This window comes from Homarus americanus, unplaced genomic scaffold, assembly GCF_018991925.1.
Source record: "Homarus americanus isolate GMGI-L3 unplaced genomic scaffold, GMGI_Hamer_2.0 scaffold55640, whole genome shotgun sequence".
Taxonomy (NCBI): Eukaryota; Metazoa; Arthropoda; class Malacostraca; order Decapoda; family Nephropidae; genus Homarus; species Homarus americanus.
The window spans coordinates 3,508,970-3,517,435 of NW_024713650.1; the positions used below are offsets into that span (position 1 = coordinate 3,508,970).

General features: G+C 41.6%; 1 non-coding gene across 1 annotated transcript; it reads left to right on the top strand.

Moving 5' to 3' along the window:
• The first annotated feature begins 1,355 nt into the window (after positions 1 to 1,355).
• On the top strand, positions 1,356 to 1,428 carry Trnar-ucg. Its single transcript has one exon. It is a non-coding gene; the product is annotated as a tRNA-Arg (tRNA).
• The last annotated feature ends 7,038 nt before the right edge of the window (positions 1,429 to 8,466 follow it).

Below are 8,466 nucleotides of genomic sequence, written 5' to 3' on the forward strand. Positions count from 1 at the left end.
AAGTTTCTGCATGCATATATATATATATATATATATATATATATATATATATATATATATATATATATATATATATATATATATATATATATATATATTATTTTAGAGTTAGGTTAGGAATCCGTTACATAAAACAATTGGCATGCACCGTTATCTTTTTATTAGTATGATCTAAAATAGAGGTATAATGACACTAGTATCAATGTAATGCAATGGAAATGTAAGTAACTTAATCTAAAATTACAGACTCAGAGTACAGGTACAGTGAAAATGGATGTATGACAGCCACCCAGACAAAGCCCCTACTTTTGCAGTCAGGGGTGAAACTTTTGTCTAGCCTTCTTCAACCAACAGCCCTAACTTAACCTAACCCTAACCTAACAATAATTAACCACAGAGAAAGAACAGTATATTTTACCCTCAACCTGTTTAATTATGTCCGTAACTTTTGAAAGCCCTTACTGTTGCCAGACAAAAGCCACCCCGATCAAAAGTGAGGGGCTTTTTGATATAATTAACTTTAATCGGGGCTTTGTCTGTACCCGTGAGGATAGTGTCTTGGTATAAGAATCTCAATGCTGTGAAACAAAATCTTAATATTTAATCTCAGTACCGCAGCAAAGTCCATAATATTTTTAACCAATACTTTAATATTTCTTACCTTATAGTATTATGTCTTCCAACAGAAGTAAATAACTGGATCGAAAACACAAAGAGAACTTAAAAGTCGTCTAGCCTCCCTCGTCTTGTCGATGGAGACTTGTGCAGAACTAGTGAATTGCTTGTAACTGGTGGATTGGTCGGCTGTACATGAACTGATATGACCCGAGAGACTGCATGGTTTACAGCTACTGGACGTTAATCCTTCCCTTTGTATCAGCGTTAAGAGATTAATCCTCGTCGTGTCTGACCTAACACCTGACCCACCACATGGGCTCACTGGCGTACTTGTTTGAAGTTGTTTCCTTAATCCTCCAACAGGTTACAGGTTGTGTGGCATAGCAAGGGTGTAGCTCACGTGGCCGTGATGATGTGGGTCAGGTGTTAGGTCAGACACGACAAGGATTAACCGCCGATACAAAAGGGATGGATTAACGTCTCCAGTAGCTGCAGATATGGGTGATGAGCAGGCAAAAGTGCCGCCAGGGGCGGACCGCCCCCCGCCCCTAGCTACGCTAGTGACTACAAGGTATCCACTATAGAGTATACATGTGTGTGTATGATGGTCAAGTGCACCGATATACAATTAAAATACTGTATTGTAATATACTTACACAATACAGATTATAATTAATATAAGGAATACTGTACATATAAATTATACAAATTAAATTATATAATCTGTACTTTCTATAGACCGTGTGGCCTAATGGATAAGGCGTCGGACTTCGGATCCGAAGATTGCAGGTTCGAGTCCTGTCACGGTCGGTAACTGTTTTATCTGTCGACGAGGTATAAAGGACGTAACCCTCAAACATCAGCTGCATGAGACAGTACTTCTTGATACACAAAGGACAGTGATTAGTACATTTTGATCTACCCAGTACTTGTCCAGTCGTTTCTCGAAGGTCAAGTCACCTAGAGAACTTTACAGATAGATATATTGATTGTTATTCAGTCAATTCTTCATGCAAGTATACATTGGTTCATCGTATACATAAATAGTGTAGGTATATATACTATGTATTTAGACAATGGTGGTATACAAGGAATGTGTATGTACAGAATGGTACACAATATACTGATTTAACTACGCATAATCCAAGAAAGGTGTTGTACTGTAAGTTTATATTCACTGCTTCCATCTCATCTTAAGCGTGTAAACAGGGAGTGAGAGAACTTGATATATTGGCAGGAAATCTAACTATGTGAAGATATTAGACGAGTGATTGCAATGTGGATCAATAGACTGACTTTTTAACTTCTCTTAACCTAGTCTAACCCAATTTAACTTTGACTTGACCTAACCTAATCTATTTTAACCTTGCTTTCATCTAACTTTGACCTACTGTAACTTAATCTAAACCTAACCTAACGTGACTTAAGTATCGTTATGAACTTATGATAGTTAATCTTCAAGGGAAATGAGTTGGGGTTTCTCCTTGATGAACTAATCTCTGTCTGTCTGTCTGTCTCTGTGTGTCTGTCTGTCTGTCTCTGTGTGTCTGTCTGTCTGTCTCTGTGTGTCTGTCTGTCTGTCTCTATGTGTCTGTCTGTCTGTCTGTACGTCTATATCTGTGTGGTGTATAGTTGCAGAGTCATGGTGAGGTGGTGGCATGAAAAACACAACCCTAACCAACATGATGTATGGCCAACCCGTCACACACTCCCTTGACCACTCTTTAATCCCTACCCACTCACTCTCTCTTCCTCCTCTTCTCTTGATTTCTTCCTTCCTCCTCTTCTCTTCTTTACTCTTTTCTCATTTTCTCTTCTCTACTCTTTTCTCCTCCCCTTCTTCTCTTTTCTCTACCTCCCTTTTCCTCCTCTCTTCTCTCACTCTCTTCCTCCTCCTTCTCCTCCTCTTTTCGTTCTTCTCTTCTCACTCCCTTCCTCTCTTTCACTCCCCTTATCCTCCTTTCTTCTCTCCACTCTTCTCTCTCCTCCCCCCTCCTCTCTCCTCTACCTTGAAGTGTGGGTGGGGCGGAACGTCACCCATATGGTATTGATTTTACGCCTTTGTTTTGCTATTTCATAACCTTCCTGTACCACGCAGCTGTTCCCTCCTTCACCAGAAATAAATAACTTTGGAAATAAGCTTAGGTTAGGTTAGAGTTAGTCTAGTTAGCGTTAGGTTAGGTTAGGGTTAGTCTAGTTAGCGTTAGGTTAGGTTAGAGTTAGTCTAGTTAGCGTTAGGTTAGGTTAGAGTTAGTCTAGTTAGCGTTAGGTTAGGTTAGGGTTAGTCTAGTTAGCGTTAGGTTAGGTTAGGTTAGGGTTAGTCTAGTTAGCGTTAGGTTAGGTTAGAGTTAGTCTAGTTAGCGTTAGGTTAGGTTAGAGTTAGTCTAGTTAGCGTTAGGTTAGGTTTGAGTTAGTCTAGTTAGCGTTAGCTTAGGTTAGAGTTAGTCTAGTTAGCGTTAGGTTAGGTTAGAGTTAGTCTAGTTAGCGTTAGGTTAGGTTAGAGTTAGTCTAGTTAGCGTTAGGTTAGGTTAGGGTTAGTCTAGTTAGCGTTAGGTTAGGTTAGGGTAGAGTCTGGTTGGCGTTGGGGGATTTGGGTTGAAAGTTGGTCTGGTTAGCGTTGGATTGGGTTTGAGTTAGTATAATTGGCGTTAGTTTGAGTTGAGTTGAGGTTGGTCTGGTTAACGGCGTTAGGTTGGGTTTGAGTTGGTCTGGTTAGCGTTGAGTTGGTTGGGGTTAGTCTAGTTGGCGTTAGGTTGGGTTAGAGTTGGTCTGGTTAGTAGTTAGATTGGGTTGGGTTGGGGATTGGTGGTTAGCGTTAGGTTAGGTTTGAGTTAGTCTAGTTAGCGTTAGGTTAGGTTAGGTTAGGGTTAGTCTAGTTAGCGTTAGGTTAGGTTAGAGTTAGTCTAGTTAGCGTTAGGTTAGACTAGGGTTAGTCTAGTTAGCGTTAGGTTAGGTTAGAGTTAGTCTAGTTAGCGTTAGGTTAGGTTAGAGTTAGTCTAGTTAGCGTTAGGTTAGGTTAGGGTAGAGTTAGGTTAAGTTAGGGTTAGTTTGGGTTAAGTTAGTGTTAGTTTAGTTTTGGGCTAGGCTCAGTTAGAGTTAGCGTTAGTTTAGTTTAGATTAGGTTAGGCTATGTTAGAATTAGTAAAGGTTAAGTTAGGTTGGCGTTAGTTTAGGTTAAGTTATGATAGCGTTAGTTTAGGTTAGGGTACTTAATCTTCAGGTGAAATAACGTGGGTGGGCTAATAATCAAGCGATTCATGTAAATTTCGAGCTATGCTTCGTATACACTTACTGTATATAACGATTTTCTAAAACCTCTCAAACATTCAGTATCGTCATTTACCTTTACTAAATTATGTTTATACAGTTAGGCTGGAGAGTGAATGTGTAACTTACTGTATTACTTAACTTTTTCTTGTAATTTGTAATGAGGACAACAAGCGTGTTACATCACTGGGTCTTACCGCTCCTCTATTGACGGTTTTTGTGTGTTTTATGTTGTTTGTTTTTTACGGGGAATAGCCCACCCGGGCACAGGTCATCGACCCACAACGGGGCCAAAGAAGCGAAAAATAGGGTAAAAAGAAATTACAAAATAAAAATAAAAAGATTATATTAATCTACATCACGAAGATGCCGGAAAACCAGCTTTTTAAAGTGAGACAGATTGTATGAGTATGGAAACACAGAAGGCAGAGTATTCTACAGTTTGGCTGTGTGAGGAAAGGAGGTACTATAACGGGCTATTCTAGTGTGACCGACAGACTTAGAGAAAGGGTGGGCACCGCGGGCAAGATGAGTGTTATGAGCCCACGGCCTTGCCGGCGGTACACAGGATGCCAAACCCACCGAACATTGCCCGTTAAAGTACCTTTAAAAGAGAGAGAGTGAAGCAACATCGTGGCGAAGAGAAAGGGAAGAAAGATATCAACTAAAGGAGGAGAGTTAATAAGTTAATAAGACGAAATGCCTTTGATTCCACCCTATCTAAAGGTTGGACAAAAGAAGAGCCACCCCAAATATGAGAGCAGTACTCCAAGTTAGGACCAATGAATCCCTTATAAACTTGAAGCAACTGCTCAGGAGTGAAGTAGCTATGTCATCTGTACAGCATTCCCAGCTTTCAGGAGGCAGCTTGAGCAATGTTGAGGATGTGTGGCTTCCAGGAAATATTAGAGCCGATAAGTGGTGAAGAAGATAAAAAGTAAAGTGGCGACACCTTGTTTACGAGGCTAAAAAGTGGAAAGTGATTTTCTGCGGCCACCTCTACTACCACTGCCATCACTACTACTACAATACTACAGCCACCACTACCACAACTATCACAACCACTACTATTATGCTTTAACTAAACTCGTAAGATTATTGTAGGGTTAGTTTGGCGTTAGGTTAAGTTAGATTAAATTTGGCTAGGTGATTCGGGTGTTTGAACAAAAGTTTCGTCGATCTCGAAATCACTTATCTGACGTGTGTGTGTTGAGGCAGCGGATATTACAACGTTTGGTGCACATCCTGTATAATGTGTGTGTGTGCATGGAGTCTTTCACAGATGGCTTGTCCCTAACGCTGAGTGCTGAGACCTGTTGTGTTTCTTTAAGCTTCACGAACCTACCGTCTTCTTTAATTAACCTACACACACTTACACTAACCTACACACACTTACACTAACCTACACACGACTTACACTAACCTACACACGACTTCCACTAACCATCACACACTTACACTAACCATCACACACTTACACTAACCAACACACACTTACACTAACCAACACACGACTTACACTAACCTACACACACTTACACTAACCAACACACACACTTACACTAACCTACACACACTTACACTAACCTACACACACTTACACTAACCTACACACACTTACACTAACCTACACACGACTTACACTAACCTACACACACACGACTTACACTAACCACACACACACCAACCTACACACACTTACACCTCAACCAACACACTACACCAACCTACACACGACTTACACCTACACACACACTTACACCAACCATCACACACTTACACTAACCAACACACACTTACACCCAACCATCACACACTTACACCAACCAACACATTCTACACTAACCAACACACGACTTACACTAACCTACACACACTTACACTAACCTACACACACTACACTAACCTACACAATGACTTACACTAACCATCACACACTTACACTAACCATCACACACTTACAGTAACCAACACACACTTACACTAACCAACACACACTTACACTCAGCCAACACACACTTACACTAACCTACACACGACTTAAACTAACCATCACACACTTACACTAACCATCACACGACTTACACTAACCCACACACGACTTACAACCTACACACACTTACACTAACCAACACACTTACACTACACCTACACTAACCTACACACACTTACACTAACCAACACACGACTTACACTAACCTACACGACTTACACTAACCAACACACATTCTACTACCTTTCAACCACACACTTACACTAACCTACACACACTTACACTAACCATCACACACTTACACTAAACCAACACACACTTTCTAACCAACACACGACTTACACTAACCTACACACGACTTCACACACTACACTAACCTTACACCAACACCCACACACCTTACACCAACCATCACACACTTACACAACCAACACACACTTACACTAACCAACACACGACTTTACACTAAATCACACACTAACCTACACTCCTACACACACTACACACGACTCCACACTACACTAACCACACACACTAACCACCACACAACTTACACAACTTACACACACACACACACGACTTACACTAACCAACACTGACTTACACTAACCTCACACACGACTTACACTAACCTACACACACCACTACACCAACAACACACACTTACACTAACCAACACACAACACACAACTACACACCACTAACCTACACACACCTACACTTACCTACCACTTACACTAACCATCACACACTTACACTAACCTAGACTCGACTTACACCAACCAACACACGACTTCAACCATCACACAATTTCAACCAACCATCACACACTTACACTCAACCATCACACACCTTACACTAACTCACACACTTATAACCATCACACACTTACACTAACCTACACACGACTTAAACTCAACCATCACACACTTACACTCAACTAACATGACTTACACTAACCATCACACACTTACACACAACTCACACACACACACTAACCATCACACACTTACACTAACCATCACACACTTACACTAACCTACACACGACTTTAAACTAACCATCACACACTTCATACCTAATCCAACACACGACTTACATTAACCATCACACACTTACACTAACCTACACTCGACTTACACTAACCTACACACGACTTACACTACCAACACACACATGACACTTCCAACACACGAGTTACACCATACACTCTCTTACACTAACCAACACACGACTTACACTAACCAACACACGAGTTACACTAACATACACCCAACACACGAGTTACACTAACATACACTCGGCTTACACTCAACCAACACACTTACACTATACACTCCACACACGAGTTACACTAACATACACTCGGCTTACACTAACCAACACTACGACCACACTAATAATGAGTTACACTAACATACACTCGGCTTACACTCAACCAACCACACGACTTACACTAACCAACACACGAGTTACACTAACATACACTCGGCTTACACTAACCAACACACGACTTACACTAACCAACACACGAGTTACACTAACATACACTCGGCTTACACTAACCAACACACGACTTACACTAACCAACACACGAGTTACACTAACATACACTCGGCTTACACTAACCAACACACGACTTACACTAACCAACACACGAGTTACACTAACCTACACTCGACTTACACTAACCTACACACGACTTACACTAACCAACACACGACTTACACCAACCTACACACGACTTACACTAACCAACACTCGACTTACACCAACCAACACACACTCAGGACAGCTTTATTGCCCCATTAGCTATTCAAATACTGGTAATAACACCCATCTATTCTGTAAGAGGACTCATGGAAGGACTAAGTTGAAAGAAAATGTGGCAGCAATGAAGAGAAGATGACAATGTGGCAGAAAGGGGCCCTTGATGATCTCCTATGTGAGGCAAGAACACTGCAGGAGAGACTAAAATTCATAGGGGACGGAAAGCAAAACACCGAGGATGTTGCCAGAAAGTTTGGCAACAAGATGCGTGTGGGAAAAGTGTCCTTGGCGGTAAGATCTCACAGAGGAATGTTCCGGTGGGGTTCTGCCAATAAACAGAGACATTAAAACAACTGAAAGAAAAACATCCCCTGCAAGTGAAGAGGAAGGTATTAGGTTCCAGGGTGCCTATATCCCTCCAAACGCTGTCATGTTCGAGAAAATAACAGGAGAGATGGTGTGGGAAAAAGGCAATGAAGACAAAGGGAGGGGCAGGCCCTTCAGGTCTGGATGCAGATGGATGGAGAGTCATCCTCATCACCAACAAGCTTGGTGCCACAACAAGTGATCTGTGCAATGCCACCGCCGCCCTTGCAAGAAAGCTAGCAACCTTGTGCTGTCATCACTTTCATGCTCTGATGGCCTGCCGCCTCATTCCCCTGGATAAAAATCCAAGATGTAGGCCTACAGGGGTGGGGGAACGCATAATGGAAGTGGTAAATGATGATGTCAGGGCAGCTACAGGGAACCTGCAAGTGTGTGATGGCCACCAGACTGGGGATGACGCTGCCATTCACGCCACGAGAAAGATATTTAAG